The sequence below is a fragment of the Schistocerca cancellata genome, chromosome 1 (genome assembly GCF_023864275.1).
Source record: "Schistocerca cancellata isolate TAMUIC-IGC-003103 chromosome 1, iqSchCanc2.1, whole genome shotgun sequence".
NCBI lineage: Eukaryota > Metazoa > Arthropoda > Insecta > Orthoptera > Acrididae > Schistocerca > Schistocerca cancellata.
In genome coordinates this window covers 1,048,293,390-1,048,314,933 of record NC_064626.1, presented here as the reverse complement: position 1 = coordinate 1,048,314,933, position 21,544 = coordinate 1,048,293,390, and the positions used below count along the sequence as shown (strand labels likewise).

Below are 21,544 nucleotides of genomic sequence, written 5' to 3'. Positions count from 1 at the left end.
AACAACAACACTCAGCCTAAGCAAATTTTGTTTCTGCGCCGAGCATTCCATTACCCTACAAACCTACTTTTGGTTAAAGGCTAGGCCAAGGAGAGAGTGTTTGCACGTACGGCATTTCTAAACAGGTAAGCAGTAATTTTACGCTTTGCGCTCAAAAAGAGCTATCGAAACCCTCTTTTCATCCATATAAAACTTATGTAACATTTGGACTATATAATCCAGTGGTAGTTTCTAGTTGATAGTGCTTCGGTGTATTTTCATTTTTCAGGTTTGTCAAATCCCATTTACATGTACTTCTTTTTTTAATGTTCTTGAATTTTAGTTCAGTCGTCATCATAACGAGTATGTGGTCACTTTCCACATCACAGCCTGGGTATGATCTGCTGTCCTTAACTTGATTTTTAAATCTTTGCTTCACTAATATGAAGTCAATTTGAAATTTCCTGGCAGATTAAAACTGTGTGCCGGACCGAGACTCGAACTCATTGACTTCATTCTGTGAAGTCAATTTGATATCTGTTAATGTCACCAGGCATTTTCCAAGTATATGATGTTTGAGGTACTCAAAAAAGTAGGAATAGACCATAAAGATAGAAAAATGATATGGAACCTGTACAAAAACGAGACAGCAGTTATCCGTGGACGGACAAAACAGGAAGAGGTGCAGATACGGAAAGGTGCCCGACAAGATTGCGCAATATCCCCTGTTATCTTTAACCTATACATTGAAGAGGCGCTGAAAAAAGTAAGGGAAAATTCACAGGCAGGTGTAGTAATTCATGGCCAACGAATACATAAGATATGCCGATGATATAGCTGTCCTGGCTGAAAGTGAAGGAGGTCTTGTAGTCCTACTGAACAGAATGGATGAAGTTATGGGGGAAGAATATAATATGAGAATTAATAAAGCAAAAACAAAAGTAATGGCATGCGACAAGAAAGATCAAGTGAAAGTCCAAGTTTATGTAGGCAATGAACTGCTTGAACAAGTTGATAAATTTACTTGTCTGGGCAGTAATATTACCAGGGATGGAAGGAGCAAGACAGAAGTGAGAAGTAGAATTGCTCAAGCAAAGGCTGCTTTTAACAAGAAGAAAAACACCTTAACATCTAAGAGCATCAGCCTTGAAATCAGTAAAATATTTTTGAAATCATGTGTGTGGAGTGTGGCATGCTATGGGTGTGAAACACGGACTCTCGGGACAGAGGAAGACCACAACCTAAATTCTTTTGAAATGTGGTGCTATAGACGCATGCTCAAAATAAAATGTATCGACAAGGTCACAAACGAAGTGGTTCTGGAAAGAGCAGGTGAGAAGAGAAGGTTCTGGAGTTTCATTGTTAACCCTTAACTACTATGGTCATTCACAGGAACACAATTACTGTGGAGGGGTCTCACAGACCGCATTTTTCTATTTTATATATCAAACCAGAATTTTTCTGAATATATAGTTTCTTGACTTCCAGTCATTTATTACACATCTTAGAGGTGAGGTGGCTTTTGTAGAAATTTGATTTTTTTTAAGCACTGCGGTATTTTAAACACTTCGACAATTAAAACAAAGCGAAATCTGGAGTATATTTTTATTTTATGAGTTACGAAAATAACAGCAAATAGTTAGTTCTCTACTCACACATATATTTTCATCAGAGGCATTATATTGCAAATTGGCAATATAACTAGGTGAAAAAATCTGGCATGACTTACGATAATTTCTGTGCGAAGTCAGCTTTCAGTTTACGACTAACTCAGCAATATAGAGCGAATATTTCAGTCCATAAGTCTATGAACGGAGAAACTTTGCCGCCATTTTACTTCTAAAATTACAAGTTAAAACTAAATACTTGTTCTCATGTGCCACTGAATCATACTTAAGGCAATTTTCACCTGCAAACACTTCACGCAGACCTACCTGGAACACTCCAAACAAATCGGAACACCACGCTGTTGACATGGATATCTTGTTTTCCTCTTCAGACGAGGAGGGCAAAAGGTGCACGTTTTTCGATTTTAGAATTCTTCTTCCAGTGTCTGAGGCTCATCTAGCAAGTGAAGACATCTCACATAACACACGTTGCACAGAAGGCCCAGCTTTCCCCTCCATGGAGAAAAAGTAGCATGCAATAAAAACGTGGCACGAAAACACTATGGTACGTCTGTGAGACCTCTCAAGGCTAATAATTACGAAACAAAGAGCAGCAACAATGCTGGCACTTGTAGCTTGACAGCCAATAGGAAGGTACATGGAAGATTCCATTTGGCTTTGCAGGAGTGCGAGAAATATCTCGACACAAAAATTAGTAGCGGTCTGAGAGACAGTCGATAATAGTTAAGGGTTAAAAGGAGAGTGCAATTTACAGGCCATCTATTAAGACAAAGGACTCCTGAACACAATCATAGAGGGATATGTCGAGGGAAAAAGACCAAGAGGAAGACCACGACTGAGGTACATGGATCAAATCGTGAAAGATGTGGGATGTAACACCTATAAAGAAATGAAAAGCTGAAAGACGCACAGAATGGAGACGAACTGCCATTGTAGCTGTTGCAAACCAATCCTTGGATTGACCACTACAGAAGAAGAAGAACCCAGTGGTGCAATATTTGGAAAATAAAAATACACACAATCAAGTAGAATCTCACTGACCGCCAACTCTCCACCGGTGACGGGATTTGGCTTGGCGTGATTCGGTAACATAAGCTCACTGGGAAAATATTAGTCAACCCCTAGACTATAACGGTCGCTCTGAGGTGCTGTAGATTTTGTAGAACTGGTACTAGCAGGTCTTGTGACCCTCCACCGTTGACGTACGTCACGGCGGTACACGAGGTCTGTTCAAAAAAAATACCGGAACATTCGTAATTTCGCGCCAGTGGTGTGTAGGAGTGAAATGCGGTTGGCATCCCTGCACATGCCTGTGTTTTAGGGATGGGCAAACTGAAACACGTAAATGTTTCGAAACAAATGAAACGTACAATGTAATGTTTCGATACAGTCTTTCGAAACAGTGAAACAGTTTGTTTTGTAATCTAATAAACCTACACATTTTATCATCTTGAATGTCTACTGTATAGGTATGTCCATATAAACACAAATGAGGTGCGAGAGCGCTAATCATATCGCAGAAAGTATGAAACTATCACTTAGGCGTCTTGGCAGTTTCGTATTTCCTGCAGCAAATGCGCTGCTTTTGTGTCATGTGACTTTCATACTTTTCAATTGGCTGAGGAAAGCCTTAGCTGAAGACAGAAGAACCACCACGAACGGAACTGGAGGTGGGAGCAAACTGCAGAAACAACAGATATGCTACTGGGATTCCCACATTCCATTAGTATGGCTAATATACCCATCCTGCTAATTTCCATGCACACAAGGGGAATCATTGTGGATAATAGACACAGTGACTATAGACTCACAAATAACGCCAAATAATTCGAATAAATAACAAAATATAACAGAAAAAATTGTGTTTCAAGGTGTTTCGAACCGTTACTATGAATTTACGATGCTTCCCGTTCACCATTACACTATCAGTGATAAGTCAAACAGATTGCTTGCAATTATACCTACTTAAAATTTATATACATGTCTAATAACTGTCAATTTAAATGTTGTAGTCTTACTTGCGTTTCTTAATATGATTACTGTACATGAACAGAGAAGCGTATGTTATAAAAAAAGTGTAATTTAACTGAATGATTTTCACATATTTATTATTTTGAATGCGAATAGTATGCGTTGTTTTATTGTTTGGTTAGTGTTTATAAAGCAGATGTTACGCCATTTTGAAATAGGACAGTCAGCTAGAAACGAAGCTTTATTTTCGGATATCTTGAGCTTCATGCTATTGCTTGTTAAAAGATTTCGACACTCTTGAAAGTGTTTCATGAAGTGGTATGTTGTGTTTCAGTACCTGTGCCGAGCCCGAATCTCGTCCGACACAGAGCGGAATGAAACATCACTGTTTCGATACAATTAGTCCGTTCCAGGCGCAAGTGGACTGAAACAGTCTTATTTTGAAACAACGATACAGTTTCTGTGTCTGGCTCGAGATCCGAGACAAGGGCGGAATGGAACACCACTGTTTCGAAACAGTGAACCATAGCCGTTCCGAAACACTGAAACAGTTCCAGGTATCGATACACTGTATCGAAACATAGAAACAGTGGCCAAGTCTACTGTGTTTAATGTGTAACTGCTGAAAGTTTCATTGTTGTGTGTCTGTTAGTTATTGTTCAGTGCCGTATTGAATAGAATGTCGTGTCGCACAGTTTGCGAATCTCGTGATGGCAGAGTTAGAGAAGCAACGCGTGTGCACTAAATTTTGCGTGAAACTCGGGGAAAACCGTGACAGACACAGACCAAATGATGCAGGAACCCTATGGTGATGAGACATTAAGCCGCACTCGGTGTTACGAATGGCTCACACTGTTTAAAATTGCCGGGCGTAAGTTAAAGATTACCCTTGTTCATGACGCCCTTTGACGTCTACCGACGAAGCTCGTGTCAGGAACGCCAATGAAATTCTGCATGCCAATCGAAGATTGATTGTCGGAGAGATTGCAGAAGAATATAACCTTTCAGTTGGACCATCTCATGAAATCCTGACACAACATCTTGGAATGCATCGTGTTGCCTCCAAATTCGTCCCACGGCTCATGAGTCAAGACCAGAAAGACCTTCGCCTCGCAATATGTGAAAAACTTTCAGATCGCGCAGATGAAAACCAAGATGTTTCTTAAGCAAATCATAACTGGTGATGAGACCAAGGTTAGGTCTTCAGAATGGGTTGGGAAAAGTCAGGTCAAAGCGATGCTGAGTTTTCTTTGACTTTGAAGGATTAGTTCATCGTGAATTCGTGTCACAGGGGCAAACTACTAATTGATGGTAGTATCGGGATGTGTTGCGACACCTGCAAGAACATGTGAGAAGGAAACAGCCTGGAATGTGGCGAGACAATTCGTGGCTCTTGTATGATATTCATACCTACTGGTGTGTGACTATTGCACAAAAAACGAAATCTCTGTGCTGCCTCACATTCCGTACTCTCCAGACCTGGCCCCTGCGGACTTTTGTTTATTTACAAAGGTGAAAACCCTGTAGAAAGGACGAAGACCTGCAACGACGAGATAAAAGGAAATCCGCTGACGACGCTTCGCGCGATCCAGCAAGAGGCCTACCAAGACTGCTTCCGGAAGTGGAAACGGCGTTCGGAGAGGCGTATCAGTTGTGGAGGAACGTATTTCGGACATCATGCACAATAAGTAGAAGGTAAGCGCCGAAACATTTTGCGGTCAAAGTTCCGGAACTTTTTGAATAGACCTCGTATAGTGTTATGTCAGTCAGTTGTGTGGAGTCAGTGCAGTAAGATGGGTCGATGTGGAGATGTAACAGAATTCCAGAAAGGAGCTATCGTTTTAGGACGTACCCATGACCACATCGGAAATGAAAGAGTAGATTTGTTGCTGTATCAATACGGAGTGTTCAGCTTTTGTAGAAGGAATGATATACCTCTCCCCTGTCCGTGTAATACTAGTTAAGAACAGAAGGCGTAAAAAGGTACTAACCGACAGGGAGCGGAGCGGAATGTTATAGTGTTTCAGTGACAAGAATTGCTGCTGTCAGTGAAAGCAGGCCCGTCTCAACCAGAAACAGCGAACATCGTACCTCGCCGAAGACCATTGGTCAGTTCCTGTGTTCATTTCCGAAAACAGGTGAATGTATCTTGGAACGTTATCCCACAAGACGACGCCTGACGTCTGTGATCGTCTTATACTGCATTTTAGCTACAGCAGCGTATACGAGATATTGAAACTTTTGTTTCAGACAGCCTATTTACAGATGTAGGACCTTGGCTTTATTACAATATATAGTACCCAATCTTTAATTTGTGTTAAATCATTGTTTCATGGTGTCGGATTTTGGGTACACGCACAGTGATGAGAAAGACCAGACTCCCACTTGAAATAACCGGACAGAGAATGTACAAATTCTTGGTGGCGTCAGTTATTGCCCGCCATTTCATTGCCTCCAACAGTCATACATGATACCAGTGAGTAGCAGTAACACCACACACACGAACCCGTAGAGAATAAAAAATTCGATGCGTGTCTTTGAATGAAGACACACTTCCTCTCCTCCTTTACCCCCATTCATAATTTCCGTTAGAAGTTAACAGACCGTTACTTCGGTACCTATTCGTCAAAGAAACTAAAAAAATCTAAAATGCCACATGCCAGTTTCTTTATAGCGGAAAATATAAACTGAATAACGTCAATTCTTATCTAGATAGGCAGCAACTAGCTATTGGACAGGTACAAATCGAATTAAAATAGATTGAGGAAGTGCATGAGTAATAAGAGAAAGTTGTTGAAAAATGAGCAGACAGCGTTGACAAAACAAACTGTACAACGCACCTGCGTGCAGATAGGTAAAATTTCTGACTACCTGAAGCAAACACAATCAGTAGTTGCCTGTATTCAAATTGGTGAAACTACGAAAGAAGTTGACGACAAATACAAGTCAGCTTTATAACAAAGAAATTGCGTAGGTAACCCTTGGAATGCAGTAACCAAGACTAGTCGTATACGTGTGTTCCATTATGAGCCATCTGTTCAGGTTCTTCTCATTTTCCAGCACTATGGTTTTTTAGGGTCTGCTTGTACTCTGTTCTGGACAAAAGAGGCTGAAATGCTTTCAGTACTGTACTAAGACGAAATCAGCTACAAAGGTGATTACAACATATTGGCGATTCTGTTCCGTTATTTGGTGAGCGTTTCGCAACTGTTCAGTGTGGAGTACAACACTTTTGTGGTTTCACGACGTAAAATGAGAAAACACCTCAGTGTTTTGTCCGCCAATAATTTACAAATATTGCAACTTATTCGCTCGCTTATTAATATCTGGTGATCCTTCGGTACCTGTTAGACTGATGCGGCTCTAAAAAACCTGAAAGAAATTTTCACCTATTTAATGCATGACGCCACTCCCAGCAGATCCTTCTGAACTTGACCACAAACCACACAAAATTTTAATGGCGGTCGCATCTCTTAGGCATAAAGCGATAGTGCAAAGATAGGACAAATGTAATAGAAGTTAGTATTTTGTGCAAACGCTCATTTCTTTGACATTACTACTAAACAGATTTTGACACGGACTAGGCATACTAACCGTCTTTTTAATTCAACTTTTCACACAAACACCATAATTATCGGTTTCGACTTATTATCAAATCAGCCGTCGTCACATGGTTTGAATACATTATATAATAAATCGTCAACACACTTGTGTGACGTGAGACTCTAATATATAATTAAAAACTTTCTTTCTTAAATAAATGCAAAGTCCTAAATAATTTGCTTATTTGGTGTTTTAAGTGTGATATCCAAATGTGGAAAACCATGGGCTTGGGATGTCAATTACTAGTACAAGGATAATTGAAAAGAGAGCTGATGGCACTGCGGCTCTGAGAGAGAGAATTCTTACGCCTTTGTCCGCGCATTCTCTCCCTGAGTTGCGACCACACGGACTTAGATGAAAATTCCTTCAGCAAAAACGTTGCAATGTTGTTGTTGGTTAAAGTGCGAGACTTTGTCGTGGTCAGTTGACTATCTAGCTGTTATGGAAAGCTTGATCTATAAGGAAGACTCGCACAAAATCAGTTTCTCGCCTCTTAGTTGTGAAACCAGCAACTGCGTCACGCTCCAGATCTGTTCAGCTCTCTCTCAATCTGAGTGTCTAGTCTTGGGCAGACTACTTCCTTCCACGACTCTCAGCTTCATTCTGTTATAGCGCCCACGAACCGTTGTCGATTATGAAATCATTTATACAGCTCATTTTCGGAAGCTTATTAACTATTCCCCCCCAAGAACCATGGACCTTGCCGTTGGTGGGGAGGCTTGCGTGCCTCAGCGATACAGATATCCGTACAGTAGGTGCAACCACAATGGAGGGGTATCTGATGAGAGGCCAGACAAACGTGTGGTTCCTGAAGAGGGCAGCAGCCTTTTCAGTAGTTGCAGGGGCAACAGTCTGGATGATTGATCTGGCCTTGTAACACTAACCAAAATGGCCTTGCTGTTCTGGTACTGCGAACGGCTGAAAGCAAGGGGAAACTACAGCCGTAATTTTTCCCGAGGGCATGCAGCTTTACTGTATGATTAAATAATGATGGCGTCCTCTTGGGTAAAATATTCCGGAGGTAAAATAGTCCCCCATTCGGATCTCCGGGCGGGGACTACTCAAGAGGACGTTGTTATCAGGAGAAAGAAAACTGGCGTTCTACGGACCGGAGCGTGGAATGTCAGATCCCTTAATCGGGCAGGTAGGTTAGAAAACTTAAAAAGGGAAATGGATAGGTTAAAGTTAGATATAGTGGGAATTACTGAAGTTCGGTGCAGGAGGAACAAGGCTTTTGGTCAGGTGAATACAGGGTTATAAATACAAAATCAAATAGGGGTAATAATGAATAAAAAAATAGGATTACTGGTAAGCTACTACAAACAGCACAATGCACGCATTATTGTGGCCAAAATAGACACGAACCCCACGCCTACTACAGTAGTGCAAGTTTATATGCCAACTAGCTCCGCAGATGATGAAGAAATTGATGAAATGTATGATGAGATAAAAGAAATTATTCAGGTAGTGAAGGGAGATGGAAATTTAATAGTCATGGGTGACTGGAATGCGAGAGTAGGAAAAGGGAGAAAAGGAAACATAGTAGGTCAATATGGATTGGGGCTAAGAAATGAAAGAGGAAGCCACCTGGTAGAATTTTGCATAGAGCATAATTTAATCATAGCTAACACTTGGTTCAAGAATCATAAAAGAAGGTTGTATACATGGAAGAATCCTGGAGATATTAAAAGGTATTAGATAGATTATATAATGATAAGACAGAGATTTAGGAACCAGGCTTTAAATTGTAAGACATTTCCAGGGGCAGATGTGTACTCTGACCACAATCTATTGGTTATGAACTGTAGATTAAAACTGAAGAAACTGCAAAAAGTGGGAAATTAAGGAGATGGGACCTGGATAAACTGAAAGAACCAGAGCTTGTACAGAGTTTCAGGGAGAGCATAGGGGAACAATTGACAGGAACGGGGGAAAGAAATACAATAGAAGAAGAATGGGTAGCTTTGAGCGATGAAATAGTGAAGGCAGTAGAGGATCAAATAGGTAAAAAGACGAGGGCTAGTAGAAACCCTTGGGTAACAGAAGAAATATTGAATTTAACTGATGAAAGGAGAAAATATAAAAAGGCAGTAAAAGAAACAGGCAAAAAGGAATACAAACGTCTCAAAAATGAGATCGACAGGAAGTGCGAAATGGATAAGCAGGCATGGCTAGAGGACAAATGTAAGGATGTAGAGGCTTATCTCACTAGAGGTAAGATAGATACTGCCTACAGGAAAATTAGAGAGACCTTTGGAGAAAGGAGAACCACTTGCATGAATATCAAGAGCTCAGATGGAAACCCAGTTCTAAGCAAATAAGGGAAAGCAGAAAGGTGGAAGGAGTATATAGAGGGTCTATACAAGGGCGATGTACTTGAGGTCAATATTATGGAAATGGAATAGGACGTAGATGAAGATGAAATGGGAGATACAATACTGCATGAAGAGTTTGACAGAGCACTGAAAGACCTAAGTCGAAACAAGGCCCTGGGAGTAGACAACATTCCATTAGAACTACTGACAGCCTTGGGGGAGCCAGTCCTGACAAAACTCTACCATCTGGTGAGCAAGATTTATGAGACAGGTGAAATACCCTCAGACTTCAAGAAGAATATAATAATTCTAATCCCAAAGAAAGCAGGTGTTGACAGATGTGAAAATTACCGAACTATCAGTTTAATAGGTCACAGCTGCAAAATACTAATGCGAATTCTTTACAGACGAAGGGAAAAAGTGATAGAAGCCGACCTCGGGGAAGATCAGTTTGGATTCCGTAGAAGTGTTGGAACACGTGAGGCAATACTGACCCTACGACTTAGCTTAGGAGAAATATTAAGGAAAGGCAAACCTACGTTTCTAGCATTTGTAGATTTAGAGAAAGCTTCTGACAATGTTGATTGGAATACTCTCTTTCAAATTCTGAAGATGGCAGGGGTAAAATACATGGAGCGAAAGGCTATTTACTATTTGTACAGAAAGCAGATGGCAGTTATTAGAGTCGAGCGGTATGAAAGGGAAGCAGTGGTTGGGAAGGGAGTGAGACAGGGTTGTAGCCTATCCCCGATGTTATTCAATCTGTATATTGAGCAAGCAATAAAGAAAACAAAAGAAAAGTTCGGAGTAGGTATTAAAATCCATGGAAAAGAAATAAAAATTTGAGGTTCGCTGATGACATTGTAATTCTGTCAGAGACAGCAAAGGACTTGGAAGAGCAGTTGAACGGAATGGACAGTGTCTTGAAAGGAGGATATAAGATGAACATCAACAAAAGCAAAACAAGGATAATGGAATGTAGTCGAGTTAACTCTGGTGATTCCTGAGGGAATTAGATTAGGAAATGAGACACTTAAAGAAGTAAAAGAGTTATGCTATTTGGGGAGCAAAATAACTGATGATGGTAGAAGTAGAGAGGATATAAAATGTAGACTGGCAATGGCAAGGAAAGCGTTTCTGAAGAAGAAAAATTTGTTAACATCTAGTATATATTTAAATGTCAGGAAGTCATTTCTGAAAGTATTTGTATGGAGTGTAGCCATGTATGGAAGTGAAACATGGACGATAAATAGTTTAGACAAAAAGAGAATAGAAGCTTTTGAAATGTGGTGCTACAGAAGAATGCTGAAGATTAGATGGGTAGATCACATAACTAATGAGGAGGTATTGAATAGAATTGGGGAGAAGAGGAGCTTGTGGCACAACTTGACTAGAAGAAGGGACCGGTTGGTAGGACATGTTCTGAGACATCGAGGGATCACCAGTTTAGTATTGGAGGGCAGTTTGGAGGGTAATAATCGTAGAGGGAGACTAAGAGATGAATACACTTAGCAGATTCAGAAGGATGTGGGCTGCAGTAGGTACTGGGAGATGAAGAAGCTTGCACAGGATAAAGTATCATGGAGAGCTGCATCAAACCAGTCTCAGGACTGAAGACCACAACAACAACAATTAACTATTCCCAGAAACATTTCTGAGTAGAGCGATCATTTACAACCCAATGAATATTTATTTTGTTTGCGAGACAGTAATGTGGCACTAAAAACGAATAGTTGTGCAGGGTAGCCACGCAGTCTTGGGTGCCTTGCCACAGTTCGCGCGGCTCACCCCCGTCGGAGGTTCGAGCCCTTCCTTGGACATGGGTGTGTGTGTGTGTGTGTGTTGTCGTTCATGTAAGTTAGTTGTAGTTAGATTAAGCAGTGTGTAAGTCTAGGGACCGATGACCTTAGCAGTTTGGTCCCATAGAGTTTACCACAAATTTCCAGTTTCAAAAAAAAAAAAAAATAGATAGCAGCATGTGTGGATCCAAGGTGGCCATGTCCTCTCTTGGGGGTGGCCTGGCAGAAAAAGCAAAGCAGTTTCTTTCTCTTTGCTTTGTATCTCTGGGTCTTGGGGGTCCAAAATATATTCCCCTGTGGATTGCACTTTTTGCCCTTAGTTCACTCAGCTTACCATACCTTATGGAACAGACTTCGTTCTCTTCGCTATTGTACCAATTAAAATTTGCAAGAGGCCCCATTCAAATGATCTGCTTACAATTTCAATGAATTCCCAGTTTAAGAATGTGGATATTAAAGTAGAAGTAATGTGCAAGCACTTATAGGTTTTATCAAAGTGCTTTTGAGCAACATAAACTATAACCCTTTCTCCATATTAATTGTAACTGTATGTTTGTCTTAAGTTTTCATGCTGATAGTTGCTCATCCTTCTGATGGTATGTTAGCGTGTTTGTCACAGTGAGCAATAGCTAATGTGATCGAAAATATGATCACCACAACTGGGAATTGACCACATTCATAGAAGCTGTTGAGGGCAGAATGTTAAACAACTTTAACCAGGACATCAGGTTCAATTACCTCTAGTGTGACACGAAAGGTGACACTGTCCCACTAACATGGGGAGGGCGTGGGATGAGTCTTACTGATTAGGCTCAATCTGTGTGAGTAGAAGCAAGTATATGACCCTTTGAAGTTCATAAAATATTTTGAGTGGGCCGTAGGAAAAGAGAAAATGCTTTTGTGAGCGATGTTTGAATTACAGTTGTATAGCTAGTGGTGTTGTGCAACCACAAAGCGCACAGAGTGATAATTTAGTGGCTAAGTTAGATTCTCTCTATTACCCAATTTTTTTATTCATTGTATTTTACTCCTTGCAGTGTCAAACTATGAGTTAGAAAATTCAAATATAGTTGAGCAGTTCAGTTTATACACGTAAAATAAATATGTACAATTTACAATTAATTATGATTACTTTAATTCCAATAATGAATACAGTTAAACAGGAAATGTTTTTAAATGTTTCGTCCCTGACAGTTGATGACTGCAGCTGTTTTCCAAGATATTGTAACAGTCTCTATAGTTGTGAACAGCATTTCATCAAGTGTCTGCAGTGCTTTTTGTAAAATTTTATTTTATTGGAAAATAAAAATCAAGCTAGTATTTTCTACCAGAGAAGTGACTGGTGAAAACATCCCAACTAAAATTTTTGGTGAAGATTTTAAAAAAATGATCAGTGGTTTTTGTTAATGTGTATTTGATTTATAAAGAAGGAGGCCTCATACTTGACAATTCTTATGTCTTCGTGTGTCCTGCAGCAATAGCTATAGGTCAAGCAATTGTAGATCAGGTTATTGAAATTATGGCTGATAATTTCACAGTAATTGATAAAGAGTTAATATTATACACAAACCCTGATCAGCAAAATCTTTATGATGATGTGTATAGATTTTCTCATTCTCTCTTTCTCTCTGTGCCGACATGCACTTCTGCTAATATGCAGTCCTATTTTATTTGTAACTGGTTCTTCTCCAAGTACAGATGCAAACAATGATGATTATGATCCATACAACTATTCTTCTCATACTATGGTGCCCCTGGCCGATAATAATAAAGTGGTCAGTTTTACTGATGTTCATCCAAAATGGAAGTTCCAGTCACTAAAATCACAATTCCCAGTCATAAAAAAGATTATCTTCAGATGCAGAGGAAAGAAATAAAACAAAGTGGAACTAGAAATGTCAAAATATCATTAATCAGCTCCAAAACATGGGAAAGATTTCAGAATGCACGAGGCTATTCAGAACAAGTGACGATGAGAAGAGAATGTTACAATAGTGGGCAAAGGCAGTCGCATTCCCATATTTATCAGAAAAAGTTCAGTTTATTGCTAGTGATACAGTCAACAGGGGTAGTTCAGCCACATTTGCACTTAGAATCATAGCAAATATTGGGGAGAGAGATATCAGAAAGTTGACATATTTTGCTTATTTTCATTCAGTAATGAAGAAGGTCTTCATTGCCCAAAAACTTGCTGTACAAATACTCACGATCATCTTGTTGACATCTGTTTAAGGAGTTGGGCATTCTTGCTACTGCTTCACAGTATATTTATTCACTCGTGAACTTTGTTGTAAATAATCCACTACAGTTAAAAAGGAACAATGAGGTACATAATTACAGTACTAGAAGGAAAATTGACATTCATTACTCAACATTAAGGTTTTCTTTATCACGGAAAGGGGTGCAGGATGCTGCAACAAAAAATTTTTACCACTTACCCAGCGATATAAAATGTATAACAGACAGCAAGGTAAAATTTGAAAATAAATTGAAAATGTTTCTCCTTGACAACTCCTCCTGTTCCTTAGAAGAATTGCTATGTTTGTAATGTGTAAAAGGTGGTGGGTAGGAATTGCTAACTCAATCTGTATATCTTGTTTTCATTTTGGACTGGGTGGAGGGGCAATAATTATATGGTGATGTTTAGAGTACAAATAGATGTACAAATTAATTTGTAATATGAATGTAAAATGACTCATTCCACATCATGATGATTTATTGTGCATAATGATCCATGGAACATGAAAGTAACTAACTAACCAACCAACCAACCAACCAACCTTATGATGTAGAAGGCTTGCTGATCATGTCAGTCAGTAATCCTTCTTCCGCAACTGTGTTTCCATCGTCAACTACAATAGTGTTTTTGAAAAGCTCCAAGTGATCAGTTGTACTTCTGTTCACATCTAGTTCAGTGAGGATACTGCAACTTTTGTCTGTTCACCTGACTGCAAAGTCTTCGCCAGTAGGTCACTAAACGTACCCTTTGGAAGACATTGTTTCTTCTTTTCTTCTGGAGTCTTTCTCCACTGAGAAAGAACCTTTCCAGTTTGTCTTCAGGGAAGAAAGATATGCCACCTCTAGAGGCTGCTGGAGATGAGTAGCGTTTGGTGGCAGTTTAAATGAACTTAATGTTGTTTTTCTCACACAGCTCCAAAGTTATTATTGAGATATGAGAAGAGAGTTTATCTCCATTAATTATTCTCCTTCCTTCCTTCTTTCTTTAAGGCAAAGGGGAGGAAGTGAGTTTGAAACCAACTGTCAAGTCGGACGCACACTGTTCTAGCCATCCACTCTCTGACATCTTCATTCGTGTTCAAGGAGGTGAATTATAAATCTAATCAGTCCATTTTTTGCCTACCTTTAAAATCAAGATGCAGAGGAAGGAATTACATCCAGGCATATTATCAGTAAAACAGTTAACTTTTCTTTTACAGGGGTTGAGATATGATTTAATTATGCACGTCTCTTAAGTCAAGGACTGATATTGGAAAACCGTGTCACTGACTGATGCAGTGTTCTACAAAAGATCTTTCTTCAGTCTCTGTAAAAACTGTGGGCCTTCCAACTTAGCAGATGTGCTTGATTCTCAATTTGTTCACAGTGGTTTGTGTTGGAATGTCATATTTCCTTGCAGCTTCTCTCTGGCCAATTCGTCCAGAAGTAATTTCTTCTAATATCTTCCTCAGGGTTTCATTTGAATATCAGGTTTTTGTGCCATATTTGAGTACCTGGTTTGGAATGTTCCTGCCATCCCATGGTCTGTAGAAGAATAACGTGGTAAGCTTACTGTACTATTTATCTTCATGGATGAATGGAGGCTTATAATGAATATTTAAGTTTATGTATTACTAAACCTACAGTAATTTTTGAATCATTTAGAAGAGTGATATCAGGAGTTGTGCAGTTGTCTGCTCAGTTTTCTCAATTTAAATATTGTAGTATCTTGATCTATTATTCTAATTTTAGTTTAGTAAACATTGTACTATGATCCTGGTAACTTTGTACCTGTACAGTGTTATCCAATGAGCATGATTCTGCAAGTAGCTATATCATAGCGGTTACATTGATACAGCAAATAATAATTTCAGATCAGATTACCTCACTATAAACTGAAAGAAATATTTAACAGTTTGAGAATGAAACATTATGAGCAAGATCATTATTTGTACTTACAATCACAAATTGAAATCACTATTGCAGAAGCACTCTTTACAGCTAAGAACAGCAGCAAAGAGCAACCACAAGCCAAAGGGTTTATTGGAAGGTGGAGAGACAGTTTAAATACAAACAACAAATCACAGAGATGCTAAAATTCTTATTTTTACTACAAAATGATGCCAATAGGTGGAACACCAACCATTTGAAACCCAAGTAGTACGTGATACAAAGATACCCTGATCTGTAAAACATTACGCTGATTGATTGCACCTGGGTAAAAACCTTAAAACATTAACATTCAGTAAAACAGTGGAAAATTACCAAATTTGTCAGCAGAAATGATGTTTCAAGTTTGGAAGAAACAATGGAAGCACTTGAGAAGTTTTGTGTGCAGACAAGACTTAATTCCAAACTTCAACCTTGATTATGTAATTAACACTGACGCCAATGTGAATCAATGTGTAACAGGACGCTGGTTTGGAAGGGTGCGAAAACCATTTCGGTAAAAAAAAAAACCTCCATTTCTTGAACACCATGTAGCACAGTACAGTTCAGTTCAACTGCTTCAGGAAAACTGTAACCACTTGTATCTTTTTGCACGCAAGAGCCTGGCAATAAATTTGACCTTCAAGTTGCTGTTACCATCAAGAAATTACAAGAATATAAGAACATTGTCGGCACTTGTTGCATGTTGGCGAAACTAAAAGGACAGCTTTATGAAAAATTTTTGGAAACATCATTAAAACTATGTGTTACTAGTAACAAATTTCCTTGCCCAGTAACAGCTGGGTGACATACCAGTGACTGTCACTCCCCATAATAGTCCAAATACAGTCCAGGAAATCATTTTCCACCAAGACCTTCTCTTGCAACCTGATAATGAGCTATGTGCCAACTTGTCCGTCATGTCCATAGAGGACCAAAGGACAATAGGGTTGCTGCTGGTGCTTTCATCTTAGCCTTGGAGGGTGATTTATTGCCTGAAAAGGTCAAGGTGGTGGTATACCGATTTGATGTGAAACCATATGCCCCCCCCCCCCCCTCCCCCCACATCATGCATTGCTTTAGCATTTGAAATTCAGGTACATGTCTTCACATTGCAATGTTAGCCCAGTCTGTAGAGATTGTGGATGACTGCTGTGTGCGAATGCGCCTTGTACTGTTCCCCCAGTCTGTGTCATCTGTCGAAAGCACCATACTCTCTGCGTGCCAGATGGCACTGTTTTCCAGAGAGAGAATAAAATGCAAGAATATAAGACTCTGGACAAACTAACTTGTCATGAGGACAAGTAGTAGTCCAAGCAGTTGCACCCAGCATGTACAATGGTGTCATATGCTACAGCTATGACGGCGTTGTCCCCTTTGGCAATGGTACTCCCACTCAGTACACCTCCTGCAGTGGGCCCTCAGAGCTGCTCGACCATGCCTGCCCCCATGATAATTGGGGACTCTTCCCTTGCTGCTTCCCCCACACCTACTTTGGGATTGTTGGCTTCCCACTCATCAGGGATGTTGGTTCCCACCTCCCAGCCAGAGACAAACCACCTTCTTCCAGCTTCTCTAGCCGGGAAAGGGTCCCTCAGGACACTTCCTTCTAAGGTTTCTGCCAGTCTAAAGTGTACACCAGCCAGTGGCTGAAGGAGCCACAGACTGTTGGTCCCAGGGCTTCGTGATCATCATCTTTACCTGGAACTTGTTCTGAGAAGCCCTCACAATCATCCCAATTCTCTAGGGAGAGGAGATATAAAAAGAAGTCCTCCAAGGAGGAGATTCCCTGATGACCTCTGATGTCCCAGGTCGCACGACACAATGGAACCCAGAACCAATGTGTGTTGATGTCATACCCTGTAATAAGTGGTAGCAGATGACCCTAGGGCATAACCTGCATCTGTGGTCCTTTCATGGCCTCGCAGCACATCAATGAAATAATTCTCCCGTGGAATCATAGCAGTTTTTTCTACCACTTGGCTGAGCTGTGACATCTTTTAAGCACCTCCCCTGCCTTCTGCATTGCCCTTCCGAAGATTGGTTTTCAGAAACACAGACTCTGGCCCTTCATGGATACCAGTGATGATATAAGAATTGTGCTAACTATGACAGGGGGTCCAGCAAAGTTTGCACATATATTCTGGACACTCTGTATAGGAAACTCATGCCTCGTAGTACACTTTTTGAGGCTGTGGCTGGGGGGAAAAGGCATTTCAGGATATTACCATACGTAAGTTTTACCTTCCTCCTGATGTTGACATGTCTCAGAACATATCATTTGCATTGGTTTCTCAGCTACCCCCATCTTTCCTAATCTTGGGTGATTTCAAGGCTCATAACTCTGTGTGAGGTGGAACAGCAACTATTGGCCACGGAAAGACCATGGAAACTTGGTGGCACAACTTGACCGTTGTGTCTTGAATACTGGTGCCTTCACATGCTTCATTGTGGCACACAGATCTTTCTTGGCAATTAACCTTTCTATCTGCAGCCCTTGTCTTCTCCCATCCATCCACAGGGGAGTCTATGAATACCTGTGTGGTAGTGACTACTTCCGAATCTTCTTGTCCCTCCCTCAGTGTCACTGCCCTGGATGCCTGCTGAGATAGGTTCTCAGCAGTGTTACCTGAGGTGCTTTTGCTTCTGCTGTCACCTTTGGCTCCCTGCCCCATGGTGATATCGATGACACAGACCAAAATACAACTAAAGCCATTCATTCAGCAGTTGATTTAGCGATCCCTGGTTCCTTGGGATCACCTCGATGGAAGACAGTGCCTTGGTGGCAGTCAGAAATTGCAGAGGCCATTAAAGATTGTAGGCAGGCTCTTAAATGCCATAAGTGGCATCGGTTGATGGGGCACCTTACTACCTTTAAGTGGCTCTGTGCGTGGGTGCACCACCTAGTAAAATGACTGAAGCAAGAATGCTGGGAGTGGTACATTTCAACAATCAGACCACGTACCTCTCCTTCACAGGTTTGGGCTAAGGTCAGATGTCTCTGTGGATACCAAACACCTGTAGGTATATCTGGTATTACCTTGAATGGTGCTGTCTACACTGATCCAGAGGCAGTTGCAGAACTTTCTGCTCTGCATAATGCTAGAGTCTCTGCGTCTGAGAATTATCAACCAGCATTTTGTGTCCTAAAACAGTAGGTGGAGCGAAAACAGTTATCTTTCACTACGTCATCTGGAGCCATATAATGCTCCATTCAGCGAATGAGAACTCATCATTGTCCTAGCCCACTGCCCTGATACAGCCCCAGGGCCAGACTGCATCCCCAACCAAACGCTCAAGGCAAGAAAGCATCATCATTCCATTACTTAAACCGGATAAGCACTATCTAGAAATGGACAGTTACCATATATGAGTGGAGTCTTCAGGGTACACTCTCAATTTTTATCCAGAGCTTCTTGTCTCGTTGTATTTTTCAGGTTCAAGTTGATGGCTCCCACAGTTCTCCCCACATCCAAGAAAAGGGGTCCCGGAGGGCTCTGTACTGAGTGTCCATCTCTTTCTTGTAGCAGCAGCTGTGGTGTCCCCAGTATCACCCTCCTTGTATACAGACAACTTTTGCCTCTACTATTGCTCCTCTAATGTGAGTGTCACTGAGCATTGACTGCAAGGTGTCATATGAAAGGCTGAGGAATAGCCCCTCACACACAGCTTTTGGATTTCACTGTACCGCTTACCCACAACCAGAATTTTACCTTGATAACCAACTACTCGTTTTGGTATAGACTTACATCTTTTTAGGGCTGGGCTTCAATGCTTGGTTGACATTGATTCCTCCTTTGCTAGCTTAAGGGGAAGTGCTGGATGCACCTTGATACCCTCCACTGCCTGAGAACTCCAGCTGGGATGCAGATTGTATTATCCTTCTGCAGTGTTACAAAGGCCTGATACAATCTTGTCTTGATAATAGGAGCTGGCATACAGTTCGGTATCACTCTCAGCATTTCGGATACTGGATCCAATACACTAATGCGAGGTTCAATTCGTGACCAGGAGCATTTCAAACTAGTCTTGTGAACAGCTTACTCATGGAGGCTGGGGTCCCTCCACTGCAGTTCAGGTGCCAACAACTGCTTGCCAGTTATGCTACACAAGTTCGTAGCTCCCCTAAGCATCCAATCTACTGTCTCCTCTTGCCAAACATGGAAATCCATCTCCACAATGGTGGCCCAGATTAGAGATTATGGCCACATCCACACTTGGTCCTTCATCTCTGAACACTAGTTGTTTCCTCTACCAGTTCTCCTCAAGGTGCACCCACATACAACCTCCATAATGCATCCCTCAGCCACAACTTTGTCTTGATCTATCATAAGGTCCTAAAGACTCAGTTAATCCCAAGGCTCTCTGCCACCAATTTTTTTCTGTCCTTGGTGCATCCTGAGGTTCAGACAACATCTAATGGCTCAGTGGTTGCTGGTCATATAGACTTTGCTTAAACTCATGCAGGACATACTGAGCTGTGTTTCTTGCCGAATGATTGTAGTGTTTTAACTATGCAGTTAGTAGCTATCTCTCGTGCTCTTCAGCATATCCGTTCCCACACCAGATGTGCATTGACTCGAGCCTTTTGCAAGCTCTCAACAAGTGTTACCCTTGCCATCCCTTGGTCGTGGCTATACAGGCTTCTCTGTATGCCCTTGAACAATATGGACACTTAGTAACCCTTGTGTAACCCTGGGCCACTTTGGGATCCAGGGAATGAACTCGCTACCAGTAAACTGACTCTTGAGATTGGTATTCTGGGAACAGATCACCAATCAGTATTACGCCGTCAAGTTTTAGGGATCTGGAATAAGGAATGACTCGCTCTGACTTCACCAAACCGCAGGTGATAAAGGAAGCTACAAATCTGTGGAGGTTTCTGTGCAGTCCTCTCACAAGAACTCTACTGTCCTTTGCCGACTCTGCATCAGCCATACTTGTCTGACTGATGGTCATATTCTTCGTCATGAGGATCCACCCATTATTGTTGTGGTTCCCATTTGACAGTGGTTCACATTTTGGTGGGCTGTCCCAACTTAGCCAGCCTGTTAATCTCCCTGACTCACTACACCTGGTGTTAGAAGATTATGCCTCAGTGGCTCACTTAGTTTTACATTTTATTTGTGAAAGGGCTTTTACTGCTCTCTTTAAAGGAGGGCCACTTAACGTTATCAACCAATTGTGGAGTTTGCAGAGCACTCTGTTGCCTCCTCTGTCCAGACCAGGCTGTGGCTGTGTGGGCTTGGTGGTTCAGCCCGGTCCTAATCGTACCTGCTCTTTTCCTCTTCTTCCCTCCTCCCCCATGGTCTGTTAGACTCGTTCATCTTTTGTCTCTCTGTGCTTGTCCTGCTCTGTTCGTGCTACTAGTCTTTCCTAGGCAGTTTCTGAGGGGGGGTACCTCTGGTAAGTGGCAGGGGGGTGGGGGATATATGTCCCCTCATTGCACTCTGCTTTTGGGGTCTTCCGGCTGTTCCCTAGATGGGGCACCTCACCTGCCTTTTTTCCTATGCCTTCCTTTCTCCTCTTTCTCCCTTATCTAGTCTTCATTGACATTTGGGTTTCCTTCCCCTGGGTTTTGTATGGTAGGCCATCTCTGATGCACAGCTATGTAGAACTATCTGTTAGAGGAAAAAAAGGACCGATGACCTAGTAGTTTGTTCTCTTTAATCATACAACCAACCAACCAATACAGAGATAAAAGCTGTTATAGATGCAGCAATAAGGAATAGCTCAGAATGCGGTACCGTTGAAGAGGAGTGGACATCTCTAAAAAGGGCAATCACAGAAGTTGGAAAGAAAAACGTAGGTGCAAAGAAGGTAACTGTGAAGAAACCATGGGTAACAGAAGAAATATTTCAGCTGATTGATGAAAGAAGGAAGAAAAAAATGTTCAAGGAAATTCAGGAATACAGAAATATGAGTCGCTGAGGAATGAAATAAATAGGAAGTGCAGGGAAACTAAGGTGAAATGGCTGAATGAAAAATATGAAGAAATTGAAAAAGAATTGATTGTCAGAAGGACTGATTCAGCATGTAGGACAGTCAAAACAGCCTTCGGTGAAATTAAAAGCCAAGGAGGGAACTTAAAGAATTCCACTGT

The 21,544-nt window shown here is 41.1% G+C and overlaps 1 protein-coding gene across 1 annotated transcript in view; it reads left to right on the top strand.

Annotated features, from left to right (window-relative positions):
- The window catches only part of LOC126090404 (formylglycine-generating enzyme), a 123,037-nt gene that overhangs the window by 30,420 nt on the left and 71,073 nt on the right, over positions 1-21,544 (top strand). The gene's annotated exons all lie outside the window — the stretch shown is intronic.